We start from the raw sequence: 23,587 nt of genomic DNA on the forward strand, positions 1-23,587 counted from the left end.
TTTTTATTAGTTCTTTTCAGAGAATGTTCATTTGTTCAAGTTTTCACTAAAACACTAATGATTCAATAAGCTTTCCCCTTTTACAGCTAGAGAAAGGGGGAGGGGGCAGTACTCAAACTCCTATCTGTACTGATTTTGCTCGTTTTAAGTTTGAGTTGAATATTTAATTTAATTTTTCCTCGTTGCAAGATTTATTTATTCATTAATAATAGTACCTATTATCTCTATGTTTGCTATGATTGTATATTTGTTGTACTTGTCGATTTAAGCTTGAATAATTATAGAAATTTATTTCTGCTGGTCTTAAGTTTTTTAGTTTTTTGGCCTTAGGTATTTATTTCGCTCTTTAATTTTCTTAGATTTTTCTTTTAATAAGTAGTAATAGAAGGGGACACACTTATGCAATAAAGTTTTTATTCACGAATTGAAGTCAAGTTTCAAATGCATCCCAGTTAAATTTGTATGATTTTTTTTTTCGACAGAAGTATTGTATAAATATAATACCAGTTTCTAAGTGTTAGTCTTAGGAGTACAAATAATCTTTAAATGAAAATCAGTGAAGTGATTAATATCACCCGATTCAGATTCTGGAACAACCTGCAGCGGCCACAGGGCAATCGTGCTAATAGACTTCTCATAACTGCTAGATATTGTTGCTTATCCACGCTTTATCAATGAACCCAGATTAACAGTCGATACGGGTTTCGATGCTGTAAAGACTATTTTGAAATAAGGGTGGCTACTCCCTCCTACTCTTTAAGCAAAAGTTTCGTCTTTTGCATCAATTCCTTATGAACGATTTTCAAAGACGGTGGCAGGTTGATTCCTGACTCCTCTACGGATAGTTTCCCCGTACAAAATATTACCCAAAGCAAAGCTTCCCTCCCCAGACAATTTTCCCCGCAAATTCCCCGGAAAGTTCTATCCATACGTTAAATTTCTAAGCTGAAGGGAAAATAAAAAATAATCAAACAGTTTGAGTAACAAACTAAGGTAAAGAGCATCTAGGGCCCCTAGAAGCCAAAATTTAAAAATGTCTATTTTAGTACTGTTCAATTAATATACCATAAAAATTGCCATTTTATGCTCATTTACAACACGTAAATTTCATTGAGTTTAATGTTATCCATCAAGTCACGAGCATGAGAAAATTTCTCATATTTAAAAAAAGGAGGAAACAAACTCAAAAGCCAAGTAATTTTAATTAAAATTACAATGTTAGATTCAGCATATAAGATAGCCCTATAATGGAGGTTTCAAGCTCCTATTTAAATAAAAGTAAAAACTTTCCCAGGTGAAAAATTCAAATGTGTGTTCACTTGTTTTTTGCTGTTTCTTTTTTTACTACCCTAGAGCTATACAGAGTAACAGGCATCATTATCAAACAGTTCGTAGTAACGAACTGTAGCAAGGAGCGACCCGGCTCAATAGTAACCGAAACTCTAAAAAACGGAATTTTGATACCAATATATACATCAAAAGAATGGTATTTTTATGCTGATTTTAAAATATATAAGTTTTATCAAGTTCAATCTTACCCATAAAAGTTACGAGCCAGAGAAAATTTGCCTTATTTTCCCAAAAATGGGAGAAATAAGCCTTAAAAGTACTAGAAACTTAATGAAAATCATGTTATCAGATTTAAGGTATCAGAGAACCTACTGTAGGTTTCAAGCTCCTATCTCCAATTAAAAAAAAAAAAACGCATTTTTTTAACTGCAAGTAAGGAGCGACATTAAAACTTCAAACGAACAGCAATTATTCCGTACATGAAAGGGGTTGTCCCCTCCTCAACGCCTCGCTCTTTACGCTAAAGTTTGATTCTTTGTCACAACTCTACTTTTTAAAATAGTTAAAAAAAACTTTAGCGTAAAGAGCAAGGCATTGAGGAGGGGACAGCCCCTTTCATATACGGAATAATTTCTGTTCGTTTTAAATTTTAATGTCGCTCCTTACTTGCAGTAAAAAAATTGTGTTTTTTTATTTAATTTCTGAACGTTTTTGAATTAATGCATGTTTTGATTTTGGGTCACCGCACATGAATAAATAAAACGAAATTTGCATACTAATTTTTTTTTTCGCTAAATTGCTTTCTCATAGTTTTGATCGGGAGATTTTGATAAGAAAAAGGGGCTGGGGAGGAAGCCTAGTTGCCCTCCAAATTTTTGTTACTTAAAAATGCAAATATATTTTTTTATTTTTTTCACGAATCATATATGTACCTTACAAATTAACTTACGTAACGAACTTCTATATTTGTGTATTTTTATTACGTATATGAGGGGGTTCACCCCCTCGTCAAAACCTCGCTCTTTACACTAAAGCTTGAATTTTGTCCCAAATGTTTAACAATGACCCTTGAATCCCAAATGCCGTGGAGCAAATAGTTGAAACTACTTAAAATACTTGAGCATAAAGAGCAAGGTATTCTGGAGGAGAACAACCCCCTTATATACGTAATATTTTATGTTTGTTTTAAGTTTTAATGCTGCTCATTACTTCCAGTTGAAAAAGAAAATTATTTATTTTCTCATTTTTTTAGATATTGCTAGACCCCCCCCCCGTTCATGAATATTCTCTTCCTTCATGAAAAATTCCTCCATGGAAAGATCCTCCCACAAAACCACCTCCCCCCGACCCACCCCAACCCCAACGTGAAAATGTCCTCCTGAAGACCATTACTCTATGTAAACAGTGGTCAAAGTTTGTAACTTGCAGCCCCTCCCCCGAAAACTCTGGGGTATTAAGTCGTCCCCAGAGACATAGTTATCAGGTGTTTGACTAAGTTGAACAGAATGGCTATCTCAAAATTTTGATCCAGTGTCTCTGGGCAAAACTGTGCGTGGGAGGGGGACTAGGTGCCATCCAATTATTTTGGTTACTTAAAAATTGCGCTAGAACTTTTTATTTTAGTTAGAATGAACCCTCTTGCGACATTCTAGGACACCTGGGTCGATACAATCACCCCTGGGGAAAACAAGGAAACAAACAAACAAATAAACACGCATCCGTGATCTGTCTTCTGGCAAATAATACAAAATTCCACATTTTTGTAGATAGGAGCTTGAAACTTCTACAGTAGGATTCTCTGATACGCTGAATCTGATGATGCGATTTTCGTTATGATTTTATGACCTTTAAGGGGCGTTTCCCCCTATTTTCTAAAATAATGCAAATTTTCTCAGGCTCGTAACTTTTGATGGGTAAGACTAAACTTGATGAAACTTATATATTTAAAATCAGCATTAAAATGAAATTCGTTTGATGTAACTATTGGTTTCAAAACTCCGTTTTTTAGAGTTTTGGTTAGTATTGGTTCGGGTCGCTCCTTACTACAGGTCGTTACCAGGAACTGTTTGAAAACGTGGAATTTTGTGTCTTCACGGATCACGGATGCGTGTTTTTTTCACAGGGACTATGCTGCAAAAGGGCTCATTTTAACGGAAATTAAAATTTCTAGTGCCCTTAAGTGATCCAAAAATTGGAGGGCAACTAGGCCCCCTCCCACCCTCATTTTTTTCGAATGACATCGAATCAATTTTCAGATAGATATTTTGTTCAGCATGGTCGATTAATCTAATAACAATGTCTTTGAGGACGACCAAAGTCCCCAAAGTCCCTGGGAAAAGGGCTGCAAGTTATGAACTTTGCAGCCCTATATTTTACATGTAGTTTACATGTTTATAGTTTACATGTTGTATTGGCTATTGGGAAGTATACTGACGTTCTCAGGGTGATTTTTTCTGGTTTTGGGGGGGGGGGGGGGTCGGGGGGTGAAAGGATCTTTCCATGGAGGAATGTGTCAAGGGGACGAAAATAGATTTTCCAACGTCATTAAAAAAAGCAATGAGAAATTAAGTTAAAAAAACATTTTTTTTCACCGAAAGTAAGGAGCAACATTAAAACTTAAAATAAGCAATTTTAAAAGAGCTGTTTTTTAATTAAATGGCCTTTGTGATTCAAGGGCCATTCTAAAAGAACTGGAACGAAATTTTAACTTTAGTATAGAGAGCGAGGTATTGACGGAGGATGAATGCCCTTATGTACGTAAAAAAAATACGAACATAAAAGTTCCTTATGCAATTTAATTTGTAAGTTACGCATATATATCACTAATAAAAACGTTTGTAAATAAATTTTTTTCACACCTTTTTTTCCCGAAAATATCCGAACAAAACTTTGAGAAAGCCATTTAGCCGAAAAAGTAAAATTAATATGCAAATTTTCCTTTCAGTTATTCATGTACGGGGAGCCAAAATAAAAACCTGCATTAATTCAAAGAGTTCAGAAATTAAATATAAAAAAAACAATTTTTTTCCAGGTGAAAGTACGGAAGATCATTAAAACTTATAGCAAACGCGCTATTCGTCCCCTATTCTACTCTTCGATCTTTAAGCTAAAGTATTTTCGGTAATTTCAAAAGATGTATTTCTTCTAATTAAACGGCCTTTGTGAACCCCCTCATATACGTAATAAAAATATACGAATATAGAAGTTCGCTACAAAAGTTAATTTGTAAGTTACGTTTATTTATTACTAATATAAACGTTCGTAAAAAAAATTAAAAGTTCTAGTGGCCTTTTAAGTAACCAAAAAATAGAAGGGCTACTAAGCTCCCTCTTCCATCCCTTTTTTTTCTCGATATTCATCGGATCAAAACTTCGAGAAAGCCATTCAGCCGAAAAAAGTAAATTAATATGCAAATTTCGCTTTAATTATTCATGTACGATGAGCCAAAATAAAAACCTGCATTTATTCAAAAATGTTCTAAAATTAAATAAATAAAAAAATAGTATCTTCAACTGAAAATAAGGAGTGACATTAAAACTTAAAACGAACAGAAATTATTCGGTATCTGAAAGGGGGAGTCTCCTCATCAATGCCCCGCTCTTTACGCCAAAGTTTGACTCTTTCTCACACTTTTAATTTTTAAAACAATAAAAAACTTTAGCGTTAAGAACGGGGGGTTGAGAAGGAGAAAGCCCCCTTTGATATACGGAGTAATTTCCGTTCGTTTTAAGTTTTAATGTTGCTCCTTACTTTTAGTTAAAACAAACTTTTTTTTTATTTATTCTGTAGGAATAAATTTCAGTTCGGGTCACTATTTTGTCTGCATGTAAAAAATAGAAGGTACATGGTGCATATGCAGTTTTCCAGATCTAAAAATGATTAGAAAACCAACAACGAAAAATTTTTAGGTTTGACATTTGCAGTTCATGAAAAATGCACCTAAGATATTTTTTAATGTTTAAGATCTTCTCTGTTTCTGATACCAGCTGTTATTCTTCCATTCACTTTACTCGTTCGTATGAACTCGCATTGATATCTCCAAAGCATTTAATCGCTTTAGAGATTCTGTATATATAAAAAATAAGGGCCCAAGAAATTGTGTTAATCCTCAGGGAATTCTTACACTACCATGCTAAAAGTTAGTTCTGACAGACCACGAATATTACTTCACTTCCCAAAAATTGCTTCACCCGGCCACAAAAAAGAACTTCCGAAGTGGAAAAAAGCCCTTCACCATGTTTCAGCATGGAGTTGAAAGAAAATAGTGTAGCGAGGCGATATTTTTAAGAAAAAAGAGAATGAATGTAGAAAAATAAATAACAACTTAGTATATGCTAAACTGTATGATATGAACTGGAAAGCATATAAGGACCTGGGAGAAAAATAAAATATATGGACAAAGGTGTAAAAAAAACACTTGATGAATTGAGAAAAAATGTGTTAGGTATTTGTTGAATCTTTGAAAAAAATATCACACAAATTGTCTTTTTCAGCTGAAAGTAAGGACCAGCACTAAAGCTTAACATGAACAGAAATTATTTCGTATATGAAGGGGGCCGTCCTCTCCTCAACCAGTCACTCGTTATACTAAAGTTTTTAGTTTTTTCAAAATTGTTACTATTGCATTTCAATGGCCTTTGTGTCTCAGCAGGATTTCTTAAAGAACTGGGACAAAAAGTCAAACATTTCCTTGAAAAGCAAGAGGTTCAGGAGGGCAGTCTGCCTCATATACGAGGTAATTTCTGTTCATCTTAAGTTTTAATATTGCTCCTTACTTTCATTTGAAAATATTTTGTGTTTCATTTAATTTTTGATATTTTCAAACAGATCGTGGTAACGAACTATAGTAAGGAGCAAACCGGCTCAATAGTAAACGAAACTCTGAAAAACAGAATTTTGATGCTAATAGACACACCAAAAGAATCAGATTTTTATGCTGATTTTAAATATATAAGTTTCATTAAATTTAGTCTTACTCATCAAAAAATATGAGCCTGGGAAAATTTGCCCTGTTTCCTTCATGGAATTTCTCTTCTCCCATGACAAATTCTTCCAAGGGAAGATCCTAGTTGCCGTTTAAAGTAATCAAAAAACTGGAGGACAATTAGGCATCCTCCCCCACCCTTTTTCTCAAAATCGTCTGATCAAAACTAAAAGAAAGCCATTTAGCCAAAAAAAAAAGAATTAATATGCAAATTTCATTTTAATAATTTATCTGCGGAGAGCCAAAATCAAACATACATTAATTCAAAAACGTTCAGAAATTAAATAAAAAAAACAAGTTTTTTAACTGAAAGTAAGGAGCGACATTAAAACTTAAAACGAAAAGAAATTAATCCGTGCATGAAAGGGGCTGTTCCCTCCTCAACGTCCCGCTCTCTACGCTAAAGTTATATTTACTGTTTTATAAAGTAGAATTGAGAGAAAGAGTAAGACTTCGAACATAATAATGGAACATAAGCCCCTGATTTCTAGCTGTTAAATTATAAAAATCAATAATTGTAAACTATTTAATAGTGCCCCATATTTTCTGTTTTTCTCTTTATAAATTATAACTCTGAGTTTAAAATACAACTCTGGAAAAAAGTACAAAATCAAGTCAAAATTTTCGATAAACAATAGTTTTGTTGAATAAGTTCTTATTATCGTTTTTTTTTTTGCTAAAACATGTTGGTGGACGAAGAAGAGTATTATTATTTACATGAACGGAAGTTTAAAAACATAGTGAAGCCACTGTGACCTGTACAATAGGATTCCCTGATTTAACACATTGAGCCATTAGAAAAGAGAAACTTTTCGATTGTTGAAAACAAAGCTCCTGGTAGCACTTGCCACAATCCCAAGAAATTTCCTTGTTAGGGTTATGATGCTCCACCTCCCCTTTTCTACCTCAGTGCAGGTAGGCATGTGAATATAGTATACTGTGATGCATAGAAAAAGACTGTTGTACAGAAAGATCCCCCTACTACACCACCTATCACATAGACACAGACCAGAAAATTTTTTGGGAATCAAGAGGTATTAGATACTATTTTATAACCCAACCCCCTCCCTATAAGCCAATGAGAGTTAAGATATTTGCAAAGCCGAATGCACTCTTTAAGGCATTTAATCCCCCCGCCGGTAAAATGACCAATTGCTCCTCTTTCTTAGCAGCTGATATGCAGTTTCACATCATTATACAGTGTTACAAAATATAGACGAAATTAATCTAGTTATATGAAGCTTTAAAATAATTATCAGACATTAAAACATCTACAATAGAAAGAGTATCAGTTAATCAAAAAGAAGGATCTGCGATATTTAAAAAATGGCTTCTTCGATCAGAGATATTTCCGTATTATATGGTAGACATTCGAGAATTTGGACCGCAAAGATGAGACGATAACTGGTTTTCACGGTCTTTATACTAGATAATTAGCTTCGGCTCGGTGGAAAACTACATTGTTGCTACTATATTAAAGTATTGTATTTTCATCATGTTTTGTTTTATTTCATTAGCATTCGCCAAACTTCGCTTTTCGAATGTGTACCAAATAATACGAAAGTACCAATATTTCTCTTATAAAGCAACAACAGATAAAATCAAAATATTAATCTCCAATAAACTCAACTCAAAAAGCTATGCTATCACTCACCAAATTCCTACGACTAACAATATATAGTGTTCTCGTTGAGAATCTAGAAGTTACTAATTTGTTTTATTCTTTCATCATAAAAGAATGAAAGTAAAGTAACTAAACAGTGAACTACGTCACATTTGTCTAATGTCAAGTAAAGATTCTTCAGCACAGGATTTTTTAGGTCTGAGGGGCTTGGGACTCGGTATCATTTTGTTAGTGTGAGCGTAGAATTTACTTTTGGAATGAATGAAGATAGTCGGATTCTCGCCAGAGAAATCAGAAATAAGTGCCACTCATTTTAAAATCACTAGTATCAAACAGTTCATGGTAACGAACTGTAGTAAGGAGCGACCCGGCTCAATATTAACCAAAATTCTAAAAAATGGAATTTTGATACCAGTAGCTACATCCAAAGAATAACATTTTAATGCTGATTTTAAATATATAAGTTTCATTAAGTTTAGTCTTATCCATCAAAAGTTACGAGCCTGAGAAAATTTGCGTTATTTTAGAAAATAGGGGGAAACACCCCCTAAAAGACCTAGCATCTTAACGAAAATCACACCATCAGATTCAGCGTATCAGAGAACACTATTGTAGAAGTTTCGAGCTCCCATCTACAAAAATGTGGAATTTTGTATTTTTTGCCAGAAGGCAGATCACGGATGTGTGTTTAGTTGTTTGTTTGTTATTTTTTCCCCAGGGGTGATCGTATCGACCCAGTTGTCCTAGAATGTTGCAAGAGGGCCCATTCTAACGGAAATGAAAAGTACTAGTGTCCTTTTTAAGTGACCAAAAAAAATTGGAGGGCACCTAGGCCCCCTCCCACGCTAATTATTTACCCAAAGTCGACGGATCAAAATTCTGAGATAGCCATTTTATTCAGCGTAGTTGAAAAACCCTATAACTATGTCTTTGGGGACGACTTACTCCCCCACAGTCCCCATGGGAGGGGCTACAAGTTACAAACTTTGACCAGTGCTTACATAAAGTAATGGTTATTGGGAAGGGTACAGGCGTTTTCAGGAGGATTTTTTGGTTGGGGGAGGGGTTGAGAAGAGGAGGATGTGCTGGGGGAACTTTCCATCGAGGAATTTGTCATGGGGGAAGAAAATTTCCATGAAGGGAGCGCAGGATTTACTAGCATTATTTTAAAAAAAAAACAATGAAAAAATAAATATGAAAAAAGTTTTTCAGCTGGAAGTAAGGAGCAGCATTAAAACTTAAAATGAACAGAAATTATTACCTATATGAAGGGCTCACCTCATCCTAATACTTCGCTCTTTACGCTAAAGTATTTTTAGTAATTTCAACTATTTATTCTACGGCTTTTGTGATTCAGGGGTCATTTGTGAATTGGGACAAAAATTAAGCTTTAGTGTAAAGAGCGAGGTACTGACGAGGGGGCCAAACCACTCGTATATGTAATAAAAACATGAGAATATAAAAGTTCTTTACGTAAGCTAATTTATAAGTTACGTATATCTTTTACTAATAAAAAGATTCGTAAAAAATTAAAAGTTCTAGTTGCCTTTTTAATAAATCAAAAAATCGGAGGGCAACTAGGCTTCCTCCCATGCTCTTTTTTTCTCAAAATCATTCGATCAAAATTATAAGAAAGCCATTTAGCCCAAAAAAATAAATATGCAAATTTCGTTTTAATTATTCCTCTGCAGAGACCCAAAATCAAAACATGCATTGATTCAAAAATGTTCAGAAATTAAATAAAAAAAAAACAAGATTTTTTTAACTGAAAGTAAGGAGCGACATTGAAACTTAAAACGAACAGAAATTACTTCGTATATGAAAGGGGCTGCTTCCTCATCAACACCCCGCTCTTTACCCTAAAGTTTGAATCTTTCTCTCATCTCTTCTTTTTAAAACAGTACAAAACTTTAGCGTAAAGAGCGGGGCGTAGATGAGGAAGCAGCCCCTTTCATATACGAAGTAATTTCTGTTCGTTTCAATGTCGCTCCTAACTTTCAGTTAAAAAAAAACTTGTTTTTGTTTTATTACTTAATCTCTGTTAAGAGCCAAACCTAAATTTTGATATTCAGTATAGCATAACTTTAATATAGACTTAAATAGGTCTATCTGAACCTATTTTGAAAACACTAAATTTTTCAAGGAAAAAAACGCCATCGCCTGGCTTTTCTCTTCTCCCTCTAAGACTGGTTAGTTCAATAAAAAGGCTCTAAACAAATTTTGATAAATATTCAATAACAGCAATTTTAATGGATGGCAAATTAGCCCTGTAAACTTTGAAAGTAGGTTAGATAAATAATTAAAATCTCAAGTTCTGTGAATATGACTACATTAATGTTATAAATTCTGAATATTTGCAGTAACTGACAGATTAAAATAGGTCAGTTCCGGTCACATGCTTCGATGATTATTTTATTGTTTCAGTGAATATAAGCCACCGTTTCAGATTACTTTATTCAGTTCTTAGTCTGTTTCTGTCCTCGTTTTGTCTACATTTACTGTATTATATGTATAAATAAACATTTTTATAATCCACACACAAACCTTATAAAAGTTAGAGACGCTTGAGATCCTCTACCGGTGGAACCCCAGATTGTAGGCCAACGCTACCATTAGACTCTAAAGAAGAGAGAAATAGAGAATCCTTTACAGCCGTCTCTGTAGCGAAAATGTGGTTTCGTGCCAAGAACTAGAAGAGAACGCCTGTTTACTTTGACACAATTTCTGGCCGTAGAATATATATGTAATATAAATGGCCGTAGAGTATATATATATATATATATATATATATATATATATATATATATATATATATATATATATATATATACATTTATATATATATATATATATATATATATATATATATATATATATATATATATTTATATCAAAATATATATATATATATATATATATATATACATTTATATATATATATATATTTATATCAAAATATATATATATATATATATATATATATATATATATATATATATATATATATATATATATATATATATATATATATATATATATATATATATATATATATATATAACCGGCTGATGTGGCCAGTTATTGGGTTTGGGACGAGGGTCAGTGGCGAACTCTGTAAGTTCTGCCAGAGTGGACCCAGCTCAAAATTGGTACTTGGGAAAATCCGGGGAAGGTAAGCAGGAAGGGCGTGTGAAAGAACAGGATGGCTGGTCTCCAGACCCCAAGTTGGTTTTCTCGCTGGACAGTCACAAAACGACGATTAACTTTGCCGGTTTTGACACTTCTTGATTCCGGGGAATAGTTTTGTAACATACTATGTCTACGATTTAGGTGCTGGAGGAGATAGTGCACTAACTATTGAAGACAACGGACCTTTCTCTATGCGAAATAAAATCCAGTAATCACATGTATCCGGTCAAATGGGCACAAAGATGTAGAGCTCGAGAACGTTATCATGAGCCCCACCAAGACATTTCTTGGGTGTTAAGGATATTGGAGCTTCCATGAGCTTTGTTTCCACCATGGTTTAAACGGGAGTATTTCTCATAAATCCTTTGGTTAATGTCTTTTTGCTTCCCAAGGGCCCCGCCCTCTTATTGGTGACCTTAGGAAACACCCCTTTGTAAAAAAAAAATTAAGAATTCGCCATAATAACCGTGAAAATGGTGACCCACCTAGGCCTACCCTACTTTTCAAAAATATATAAGAAGTTTGAATTCTGAACTGGGTGTTAAGCTTGACATTTGAAAAAAGTCGTAGCTCATTAACTACGTGAGCATACAGGTTTATTTGAAGATATAACATTTTTTTAGTATATCTTGTGTAAATAAAAAGTAAATAATCTGGAAATGGAAAACTTTGTGTTGAGAAATAACACCTCTCAATTTATCTAGTAAGTAATTCTAGCATCAGATCATCTCTTGTAGATGGGCTGGAGGGCTCTCCAATGAATTCAAAATTTTCTTTTCTTATGGAAGGGGAAAGGAAGTCTAAAATTATTTCACGTTTTCATCTTTTGTGAAAGAAGAAAGCTTCCCAAAAATTTCAATATTGTCAATGCACCTTAGAAAATGATTCTTTTTTTCCCTTAAGTTCAAATGAAATTAAATTTGAGAGGAAATACGAGGTTAACGTATCTTTATTTGTGTTGATATACAGCACCCCTCAGGGTGGGGGGGGGGTATTACAAATTTAATTTGAAATTCAAGTCTACTAATTTTGAATCAATGTTTGTCTAAGGGTGTGTGAGACGTCTCCTGTGTCCCTATATGATATTGTAAAGTCCCCTGTATGTCAATGACTTGAAAAAAATATACGGCAAGAAAATAGAAAAAATACGTAAATTAAAGAAATTTGAAGAGGACAGTCTGCCCAATAGCCCCCACAAGAAAAAGTTAAATATGGTGTATGCTCCCAAGCCCTAGGAGGGTCAGCGCCCCTAATATGGAGCCTTATCATACCCGTTGGGTCCGAAAAATGAAAAAAAAATAATACTAAGATCAAAAAAATATAATGAACGAACCATATTGTACATATGTATGTATTTATTTATAACCCATCATACAAAATAATGAAGTGATGGAGTACATTGAAAAAAAGAAGAAGAAAGGAACAACATATCGTAATTACATTCTAAAATACAAACAAAAATAATTCCACGTCAAAAAACAACATTTTGCCATTCATGGCCGGTTTGCTTATTGCACATGTGTACGTTCAGCTCAGCTAACTTAGCACACGGGTCAGACAAGCTATATTTTTTTCATTAAATAGGAGTTGCGGGTCCACGGAGGAACTCGCAACAGAAACTTAGCAAATTTGAAGAAAACGCGTTTCATCCTAAGAAGGTCAGATTCACTAAATATAGGGTAAAACGGTACTAAATATAGAATATGTGGCAGGACGACACTATAGTAAATTCTCGCAGGATGGGCTCTATTCAAATGAAACTGAGAACTAACAATTGTACCATATGCACGACGGATTTTCGTTTCCATACTTTCTAGCAACAATAACCAAGTTTTCTTCAGACTTTTCCAATAGGAAGGCCAAGATATTTCAACTTGACACAAGGCTTTACTTCTGTACCATTCAGATCTATAGACATATTATCTTATCTAGTCGTATCTATTTCATTAAAAATCAAAACATCACATTTTTCAGCATTTAGGGAAAGTCCAATATCACCGTAGTTTTTACACATCTCCAAAAAACATTTTTATAGCCCACTGATAGTCCTACTAATATCAAAAACGTCATCTGCATAACATAATATCGACCAATCAGTACCTTTATATATACAGCACGAAGAAAGCTGGCACTGAGCTGGAAGCGCTGCATTATTATAAACCATGGGAGAAGTAACCGCACCCTGCTTAACCAGCTATATGAATTGGTATATGCCCATCAGTCAGCTTCCATCAGTGCTTCCAGGTATACGTATTTTTGCTTTCATATGGCGGTACATGTACAAAAGAGGTCTGACTAAGTCTAGCGATACACCACGGTTCAAAAGCTCATTCATTGCTTGGGGATGCAACAACGAATCAAATGCTTTACTAGCATCGTATGTTCCAAGCGCTAGAGTACCACCGGATTTATCTGCATCGATCAACAGATTGCACAGACATTTTAGGGTATGGAAGCAACCAAGCTTAGGCTGGAAGCCAAACTGATGAGGAGGCATGTAACAGATAGAACATAGGTTATAAATTATAATAAACACCTTCGCAAAAACGATTGAAACAGTTATAGGTCGATACGATGAGCATTCAAACGGATCCTTCCCTTTTTTTAGAATCGGTGAAATAAGACCAACGCAAAAAGAATCTGGAACCATACCGCAGCCAAAAATCATTTGGTATAACAAAGAAAGATGACACATAAGCTAATCAGACCCATTTTGTAAATGAAGGGCGCATATGCCATCATAACCCATGGACTGTCTTTTGTTAAGCTTTGGTATAAAATCACGTAATTCACTACAACTTACTACAAAGGTACCTGGTCCAGGAGTACATAAGCGATTATTTAAATCCGTTTCAAATTTCTTGAGAATGTTAACGTCAGGTTCGGTGAACTGACTTTTGAAATATGAATGCAACTGGTACTCACTTATTGTAATTTTGCTTTCCCGAGTTTTATTATTTGCCAAACGAGTTTTCCATAGCTTATTAGGGTCATTCGAGATCGATTCCGCAATTGCAACACTTTGGCCAACCCGGTGAGCTTTGAGCTCCTTCTAAAAGTGCCGCTTAGTAAGTAACCGTAAAGTATTTACAACTCCGTTTCTATGCATATCACAATCATTCCACAGATGTAACCAAAATTTAGAGGACTGACAAGCGGATTTGAGGCTCTCGTTACTGGACCATCCAAATTTTTCGGTTCCAGATCTACACGTTCTCACTGGGACAGCGAATTTTTCGGTATTTTTTAGAGCGTGGGTAATCTGCACACAATAAAATTCAGTTCAATTCGAATGTCAGACTTGTCCATCCCAGGTTGCCGTTGGAGCAGTTGAAACGGAACACGGATTTTATCTAGCATGAAGTCACACTCCCCTTGGAGAATACCCTTATCAATCATGTCCCAAGATTTAACACGTACAAATTTAGATTTCCTTTTGGCAAATTCAGAAGAGGGAGTACCTTGGACGGGGATCGACAGGAACAAAGGGATATGGTCACTATATTCACCTTCCAAGCCGACTTTCACAATAGGATCTGGATTGGGAGGATGGAGAAAGACTACATGGTCAAGATTAGAAGTGTTTCCAGAAGTTGAAATAAACGAATAATTTCGGTCTTTCGGTACAATCGAGTAGCCGGTTGGTAGAATAGATAAAAACGTTTCAGCTCTAGCGCTTGAATTCTCAAGTAGATCACAGCTAAACTCTCCAATAAGTATACACTTTCTGTTCATCTTCTCGATCTTTTTTAACAGTTTGGCCACCTTTCTGCAAGCAATAGTAAAATTTCTTTCAGAAGTTTCGTTCCTGTAATTGGTTGGAAGATAAAGATTGACTATTACCAAGTTATCAACCGTCACAGCAAGATAGCAATCACACATTTCAAGCAATTCTGATTGACAAGTTGTCAGGACGGCTAAACCACCGCTTGGCCTTCCTTTAGCTTTAAATCTTCTTGCAGGGGAGAGATGTACTGTTACATTAAAGGAAGGGCATAAAAGCTGAGAATTCAAATCCGTCAAAAAGTGTTCCTGAATACAGATGACACTAAAGGATTCGCATAGCTTTTCCAGGACTGGTAGTTTATCAAGAATGCCACCGTTAATATTCCATGACATAACAGAAAGAAAACCATTAATATTCATTGAAAACTGTTAAATTTGTACTGTTCAGCAGTCAATTTCCGATTTTCGGGGCAGGACACTGAATAGCATGAGTGACCCGAAGCTTTGCACACAACACATCTTTTCTTCTGCATGCATGGCTGCTCTTTGGTACTTTTATGATCGGAGCCTGCGCACTGGGAACAGACCTCGGCATTATGACAATCGGCCGTCAGATATCCTACACAGTGGCATTTGAAACAACGGTGTGGTAATGTTTGAATAACATCAATACGAAAGCATTCAAACCCGATCTTGAGAGGTTCCTTCATATTAGCCTCCAAGGCTTCTTTTGATGGGAAAAAAAGTCTAAAAGTGCGGGACTGACCGATCTGCTCAGCTTTTTCGCAGGATGGGATCAACTTAGCCACATCTTCTGTTTTGAGATCATTTGGGACAAATCGCAGAACTCCTAAAAGCCTCTTTGATTTGACGCTTATTTCAACTGGACTATTTCCTACCTTCATGGCATTAGCAATCTTTTCAGCGGAATCCTTTGATTTGACTATTACTTTCCACTCGTCCTTATTTTTCTTGAGCTCTACTATATTGTCACCTAGCTTTCCACATGTAGTCAGAATAAAGTCTTACGGGCGTTGGGAGATTCAAGAGACTTCAGAGGGTTTTTCACTATGACCAAGTATGGTAGAGGGGTGAAATGCTGTTTTGTAGTAACGCCAGTAGGCCACAACATTGGAGCCTGTTTCAGATATTCCGTGACGCTGTCTAACTTTCTACACATCTGGTTCACTTTAGTCGTAATACAAGCACCAACTGCATCGGCACTCTCGGGTACTTCATCGGGCTCATATATGACGAATCTAGGCAAAACTTTCTTGTCTTTAGAGCATCGATAGACGGCCTTCACTAAATCAAGCACATTTTCAGAGTCCTTATTAGGTGTTCTCATTCTATCATTGTATCCCAAATTTTCATAGTGTCCATAACACTTTCTTTGCATCAAGGATAGATTCATGAGAGAAGAACTCGACTGCTCTATTAACGGAAACTTCTGTGTTTAATCCACACGCTAGTGATCGGGTAATAGAGTTCAGTAGCAGATTCCATACAAGTTCAGTTTTGCTACATTCACCCATTCCGTATCCCTCTCGCCCTAATTACAACAGGCATTTTTTTTTCAATTGTCTTCCAGAATCTAAGTCCTTATCCAAGCCGGCTATTACAATTGTTATATCTTCTCACTAAACAGGTTTTCACATGACATACATTTTACCCTTCGACGCGTTAATTAGCTATGGTCACTGAATTAATTTTAGTTCACAGCAAGTTAAAATCCAATGAATCCAAACAGGTGTTCCCACTCTGAAGACTAAATGCAGACTGAAGGAAAAGAACATAATAACAAAAATCAAAATTCACCATCAGACAGTTCGTGGTAACGAACTGTAGTAAGGAGCAACCAGACTCAATAGTAACCGAAACTCTAAAAAACAGAATTTTGATACCAATATATACATCAAAAGAATTGACTTTTTATGTGGATTTTAAATATACAAGTTTCGTCTTTACCCTCAAAAGTTACGAGTCTGAGAAAATTTGCCTTATTTTTGAAAAAAAAGGGTTAACACCCCTTAGAAGTCATAGAATCTTAATGTTAGTGAATCTTAATGAAAATTATACCATCACGTTCAGCGTATCAGAGAACCGTACTGTAGAGGTTTCAATATCCCATCTGCAAAAATGTGGAATTTTGCATTTTTTACCAGAAGAAATATCACGGATGCGTGTTTATTTATTGTTTTTTGTTGTTTTTTTTTTCCAGGGGTGATTATGACAACCCAGTGGTACTAGAATGTTGCGAGAGAGCTCATTTTAACAAAAATTTAAAGTTTTTACGCCCTTTTTAAGTGACCAAACAAATGGGAGGGCAACTAGACCCCCTCCCACGCTCATTTTTTCCGTCACCGGATCAAAATTTTTATCCATTTTGTCGAGCATGCTCGAAAACCAAATAAATATGTTTTTGAGGACGACTTAATCCCTCAAAGTCCCCGGGAGACGGGCTGCAAGTTATGAACTTTGCCCATTGTTTAAATATAGCATTGGTTACTGACAAAGTATAATGACGTTTTGTTTTTTATGGTGGTGCAGGGAGGGGGGTCACGTGAGAGGATCGTCCCATGGAGGAAATTATCAGGGGGGAAGAGAATTTCCATGAAGGGGTGCTGAATTTTCCAGCATTATTTAAAACAACAATGAGAAATTAAATGTAAAAACAAGTTTTTTAACTGAAGTAAGGAGCAACATTAAAACTTGAAATGAACAGAAATTATGAAGTATATGAGGGGGTTCGTCTCCTCCTCAATACCTCACTCTTTACGGTAAAGTATTTTTGCAATTTCAAAAGAGCTATTTATTCTAATTAAACGGCCTTTGTGGTTCAGGGGCAGTGCGGCAACAAGTACTCCAAATTTTTTCTTAAGTATCCAGTATTAAGTACTTAATGTTTTTTTTACTTAAATATCAAGTAATAAGTACTTTACAAATTCTTACTTAAGTATCAAGTACCAAGTACTTGCCAAAATTGTACTTAAGTAGTACTACAAGTACTACTTGAAGTATTTATTATATGTATGTATGTTCTATATATATATATATATATATATATATGTATATATATCAGTGCTGTCACTTACTTGAAGCACTTTAACTTGAACTACTTTTACTTGAAGTACTACTTAAGTAAAATTTTCCATTACTTGTGCTTGTACTTAAGTAAAAACTCTAGTGTGTACTTATTACTTGATACTTAAGTAAGATTACGAAATACTTATTACTTAAGATACTTTTAATGTACTTGTTTTTCAAATACTTTACCTTTGACACGAAAATTGTGTTTGTGTGTGCTTTGGCAATGTACAAGAAAACATCACCTTTAGATTTATAGTAAACTCAGATGTAGCTCCATGCCCTATTTTTGGATATGAAATAAGGTATTTGTTTTTGACGAAAAAACTATAGTATGATTAACACTGGTTTAATTTTTGTTTAAAAGTTATAGAACAAAGAAAATTGAAGTTATTTCACAGTTCACTGGTCGACAGTGAGGTAAAATCCCTTGTTTTGTGCTAAATGTTACATACTGTTGTCAATTTGGGATTATATTTCTGACATTAGCGTTTAAGTTTTGTCATCTCGTCAACTGAACCAGATCTCTACCATTTCATCATCTTCAGGATCATATTATTGGTAAAACTACTGAAGCTATGAATCTTTGCCCATCGAAATATTGTCTGCAATAAACAAGTTAAGGCAATTCTAGCTGGATTCAATGCAGTGGTATTTTGTCAAATTCGTTCCAGTAAATTCAGGTATTTAGACGAATCTGACTTCAGATTTGTCCCTCCATTCGTAAGTTATAGGCCCTACTAAATTAAAGGAAAACTCAACTTTCTTAAGACTTGAAACCCTCTCCCCTCTTGCTCTATTTGAGATAGGGTTTGTGATACCAGAACTTGATATGAGTCCTGATCTTAGGCATCTTTGGTCTAGTTTTCATTCTGATCCAATATTCCATTTGCAAGTGATACTAAATTAAACAGAAAACTTAAATCATTCAGGAATTAAAACCCATTCCCCCTTGTTAAATTTGAGCTAGGGTCTTTATCTCAAAACTTGATATGTGTCATGGTCTTAAGCCTCTTTGGTTCAATTTTCATTCAGATCCATCACTTACGTCACAAGTTACTCTGAATTAAACGAAAAACTGTTTTTAACAGGTAAAGCCCTCTCCCCCCTGTTTTATTTGAGCTAGGGTCTTCATCTTTCACCTTGATGAGTCTCATGATCCTTGGCACCAAATCTGGCCATCAAAATTTTCATCCAAATCAAACCAGCGCTTCTCCCCCTATACGTGACAACACAGACGAACGGACAGACAGACAGACGGACGGACGGATTTTGCAACGTCTTAGGTAGCCATGTTGGCTAATTGGATCCAAAAAAAGGAAAAAATGGCATATCATCATCCAGGTATCATCACCTATTTGGATAGTGGAAAATATGCATCAAGATAGGTTTTTGAGATCTGTCTGTCTGTCCGCCCGTCTGTGCAATCGAGTATAGCGGGAGAACCGCCAGTCAGATTTGGATTGAAATTGAACTATTTGGATTTAAAATTGAGCTTTATTAGGGCGATGGGGCTTTAAGTGTTAAAAAAATTCATGTTTTTTTTATTTAATTCACTGCAACTTGCATATGGAGATGAATTTCGATGAAAATTGAATAAAGATGCCTAGGAGTATGGTATGCATTGAGTCCTGGGATGGAGACCCAAGCTTAATTAAAAGTTGAGTTTTTCATTTAATTCAGTGTAGCTTGCGAGATATTGATGGATCTCAGTGAGGCTTTTGGTTTAGTTTAGCATAACTTGCGAATGGAGCAACGGATCCAAATGAAAGCTAGACCAAGGATGACAAGAATCAGGGCTCATATCGAGCTCTGATATCACAAGCCATATCAAAATAGGGGGAGGGGGGTTTCAAGTTTTAAGAAAGTCGAGTTTTCCTTCAGTTTAGTAGGACCTATAACTACTTCCACCCATGGCTTGCCCAAAGCCTCGGAATAACCCTTTTCCAAAATAACTCATACTGAAGCCAACATTCAACCAAATATTTCATTCTCAGAGAAAAATTACTTTGTATGGCACTTGGTATTCCCCAAGTGACATTCTCCGACTTACCAATTCTTCGACTCGACCATCTGGGGGGGGGGGCGGTTAATCTGGAAAATTAGATCGGATGTTAATTAAATTTGATATTTATTAGGATATCATGTCACAGAGCTTTACATTAAATTCCGACCGGATCAGGTGACAATGGAGGGGGAAACCTAAAATCTTGGAAAATGCTTAGAGTGGAGGGATCGGGATGAAACTTAGTGGGAAAAATAAGCACAAGTCCTAGATAGGTGATTGACATAAACAGAACGAATTCACTCTCTTTTGGGGAGTTGGAGGGAGGGTTAATTCTGAAAAATTAGAAAAAATGAGGTATTTTTAACTTACGAAGGAGTGTTCGGATCTTGAATTTCATCCGATTAAATTTCATATTAGAAGGAACTCGTAACTCAGATCTCATGTTTTAAATTCCGACCGGAACCAGTGTCATTGGGGGGATTTGGGGGGGGGGACTGGAAATCTTGGAAAACGCTTAGAGTGGAGTGACCAGGATGAAACTTGGTGGGAAGAATAAGCACAAGTCCTAGATACGTGATTGACATAGTCGAAATGGATTCGCTCTCTTTGGGGGAGCTGGAGGGGGTGTTAATTCGGAAAAATTGCAAAAATTGAGGTATTTTTAACTTAAGAGCAGATGAAGGTTCGTGAGGTATTTTGAATTTGATATTAAAAAGGAACTCATGTCTCAGATCTCTTATTTAAAACCCAGATCAGTTCTGGTAACATTGGGTGAGAGTTGGAGGGGAAAACCGGTAATCTTGGAAAACGTTTAGAGTGGAGAGATCAGGATGAAACTTGATGGGTAGAATAAGCAAATGTCGCAGATACGTTATTGAGGAAACCGGACTGGATCCACTCTCTTTGGGGTAGTTATGGGGGTCAAGTGCTTTGGGGAGTTCGGTGCTTCTGGGCGTGCTAGGACAATGAAAATTGGTAGGCGTGTCAGGAACCTGCACAAATTGACTTGATAAAGTTGATTTCCCGATTCAACCATCTGGGGGGGGGGCTGAAGGGAGAGTAAAAATTAGAAAAATGAGGTATTTTTAACTTGTGAGTGGGTGATCGGATCTTAATGAATTTTGCTATTTAAAAGGATCTTGTGTCTCAGAGCTCTTATTTTAAATGCCAACCAGCATTAAGCCTCTGATTTTTCTTTTAAATTAGTCTATTGATTCTTATAATTTTGCTAGAGCTCATGCCATATGAGCTCTTGGCTCTTCCGACCTCGTCACAAGTGCCACATGAGCTCTTAGCTCTTGTTTTGTTCCTTTTTTCTCGGTAGATTTTCGACTTAGTCCCGTGGTTTTCGCCACCTCATGTTATGAAAACTACAGCTAGAAATAGATAGGTTTGAACTTCTGCTGTATTGTCTTCTAGTATATTTAAATGAGCGCTTGCATCGTGCCTGCGTCCCCTTAAAAGATTTTGTTTCTTACGGTAATATTGGTTAGTCTTCTGTTGCATATGCAGACAACGTTCTTCTTGTTGCCCGGACTCGCCGTGGATTGCTTTCCAATTTTACTATATTAACCAATGAGCTATCTAAGATTGAACTGTCAGCTAATGCGTCTAAATGCGAGTTTATTTGTTTTAATAGCCCTTATGCGGTCGCTCCATTCGTTGCTGGGACTTCAGTTCTGCCATGTTCTTCTTTAGTTAGTTGGCTTGGTCTGTGTTTCGGTCCAACACTTTCCACTACCTTTTCATCCTTAGTGAATCAAGCCGTGAAAAACCTATGCGTACGCTTACGGCTTTTCCACTTACGGAAAAATGTCCCCAACCAAAACCCGTTACAACCGCATCGTTTTGTGCACGATTTATAACGCTTATTGCGCCACTGTGCTTTTGTTTTATCAGGCATGGCTCATCTGTTTCGCAAGAAAAATTCCCATACTCTACATGCGGCTTATTTCAGATATTGCAAAATCCTCCTCCGGTTTCCTAGATGGCACCAAAACAGAAAAATAATTGCTCGATTTGGTTTGATAGATATGCCTTCTTGGATTCGGTCTTCCAGTGATGATTTATGTAAAAAGACTGTCTACTTTATTCACGTTTACGACCCTCTGCAGCCTTTTTTCCATATTGATACTGGTTAATTAGTCCATGTTGTCTTTTGTTAGTTTGATTTTTTTTTCTTGCTGTTTATCGTTTTGTTTTTGTTTATTTATAATACTCCGTACTTAGTGTTTTTTTATACTTTTACGGATAATAAAAGAATTAATACGGATAATGAAAAAGTTCATTCATTGATTCATTCATTCATTCTGCAGTTTGACCAGCCGTATAGAATGCATCTGAATCAGCGGGCTTGCTGCAGGCCCGTGATTTTATAAAATATGTTTATAGGGAGTTTTACCGACCATCTGAATTGACTGCACATTATGCGGCTTGCTTGAGTGAAAACCAGCCAAAGGATATAGATGCCATACATTTTCATAGCCAGTCTGTAATTTAACTTGAAAACTTGAGGCAGTTTCCTTGTAAAGGTTCCGAGGGCGAGACATGCCATCAATTGATTTTTGGTTATTGAGCTTTAATTTCTCTTATTAAAAAGTCTGCAACTGACTCACTTGGCTCCTTACTTTTAAATTTGATTTTTTTTTTTTGCAATGGTTTTTACTTATTGAATCAGAGAACGAACTACTTTATTACCTTTTATCTGTTTTAAAGCCAATCCAAAGTTTATTTTTCTATTTTCAATATTTTTTCCACCATTTCGACATGTTTGGGAATAACCCTGTATTTTTTTAAACGTTCCAGATTTGACTGAACACTAATCGCCAGAAGTTCAACTCTATGTGCACTGTATTAATCCTCATGTGATCTGTCTGATCCAATCAGAAGTTTTTTGACTGCACTTAACTGTTTTGATATTCTTTTTATTTAAAGCCGTTGTGTTGAAAGTTGGTTCAGATTATTTTTTGGACTTCTTGGGTGTGTACCAGCCAAACAAAGGAAAACAATACTTTCAATATTCTTTACATCATTCCCATATGTTTCAGAATAACGCTGTATTTTTTCAAACGTGCCAGATTTGATTGAACACTAATCGCCAGAAGTTCAACTCTACGTACACTGTGTTAATCCTGTCATGTGATATGTCTGATCCAATCAAGAGTTTTTTGACTGCACTTAAATATTTTGATAGTCTTTTCCTTTCAAGCCGTTGTGTTGAAAATTGGTTAAGATTATTTTCTTGGACTTCAATGGGTGTGTACCAGCCGAACAAGGGAAACGGTTAAAAACCATAAAACGGAAATTCTGGTTCTTGATTAAGATTTCTAAGAGAGGAATGACAGAGGACATTTTATAGGCAAATGAAGGGTCTTGCATAGGTTTTATGCATGGGTTACATATATATATATATATATATATATATATATATATATATATATATATATATATATATATATATATATATATATATATATATATATATATATATATATATATATATATATATATATATATATACATAGAATAAATACTTGAAGTGTTACTTAATTACAATTTTGGCAAGTAATTGATATTTGATACTTAAGTAAGAATTTGGAAAGCACTTATTACTTGATATTTAAATAAAAAAACAATGAGTACCGATACTTAAGTAAAAATTTGGAGTACTTGTTGCAGC

General features: G+C 35.4%; 2 protein-coding genes across 6 annotated transcripts in view; both read right to left on the minus strand.

The window, feature by feature from the left end:
* The window catches only part of LOC136036404 (uncharacterized), a 180,504-nt gene that overhangs the window by 121,061 nt on the left and 35,856 nt on the right, over positions 1-23,587 (minus strand). The gene's annotated exons all lie outside the window — the stretch shown is intronic.
* LOC136036400 (interferon-induced very large GTPase 1-like) overlaps positions 1-23,587 on the minus strand; it is a 39,169-nt gene that overhangs the window by 14,379 nt on the left and 1,203 nt on the right. Inside the window, exon 1 of one of the 3 annotated variants that reach the window (XM_065718601.1) lies at positions 10,443-10,573. The exons of 1 other annotated variant lie outside the window; for it this stretch is intronic. The gene's annotated coding sequence lies outside the window, so the exon portion shown is untranslated. Of the gene's footprint in view, positions 1-7,928; positions 7,949-10,442; positions 10,574-23,587 lie in introns of those variants that run through there. One more of the 3 variants, XM_065718602.1, reaches the window with a different exon arrangement.

Source organism: Artemia franciscana, chromosome 15 (genome assembly GCF_032884065.1).
Source record: "Artemia franciscana chromosome 15, ASM3288406v1, whole genome shotgun sequence".
NCBI classification, from domain to species: domain Eukaryota; kingdom Metazoa; phylum Arthropoda; class Branchiopoda; order Anostraca; family Artemiidae; genus Artemia; species Artemia franciscana.